This window comes from Herpailurus yagouaroundi, unplaced genomic scaffold, assembly GCF_014898765.1.
Source record: "Herpailurus yagouaroundi ecotype Mexico unplaced genomic scaffold, PumYag 250, whole genome shotgun sequence".
Classification (NCBI taxonomy): domain Eukaryota; kingdom Metazoa; phylum Chordata; class Mammalia; order Carnivora; family Felidae; genus Herpailurus; species Herpailurus yagouaroundi.
The window spans coordinates 1,048,617-1,048,981 of NW_024412467.1; the positions used below are offsets into that span (position 1 = coordinate 1,048,617).

At 41.9% G+C, this 365-nt stretch overlaps 1 long non-coding RNA gene across 1 annotated transcript in view; it reads right to left on the reverse strand.

Moving 5' to 3' along the window:
* The window catches only part of LOC121020376 (uncharacterized), a 3,020-nt gene extending 2,661 nt beyond the window's left edge, over positions 1-359 (reverse strand). The window contains exon 1 of the long non-coding RNA XR_005786093.1: positions 120-359. This is a non-coding gene — a long non-coding RNA (uncharacterized LOC121020376). The remainder of the gene's footprint in view (positions 1-119) is intronic.
* Between the last annotated feature and the right edge of the window lie 6 nt (positions 360-365).

Consider the following 365-nt stretch of genomic DNA (forward strand, 5'->3'; position numbering starts at 1 on the left):
AAAAAAAAAAAAAAAAAAAAAAAAAAAAAAAATCCTCTCGAGGTGGGGGCAACCCTAGGTACACTATCTCCAGCAGTTGTCTGAAGCCAAGCCAAATGCACCATAATCAAGTTATTTACACATTTGCTTCCTGATGGTCCGCACACGCCAGAAGTTAACCTTTGTTCCCAAATTCAGAGTTTACCAATACTCAGCAAATTACACGTGACGAAAATAAGTTGCAGTTTCCAGAAATTGGGAAGATTACAGCTCTTTAAATGAGAATGTGGGCGGCTCTTAAAAGAGCCTGAAATCGTTGGTGCTGTGACGGTGAAGAAATTTACTTGGAGCTGGTGTACTTGGTGACGGCCTTGGTGCCCTCGGAC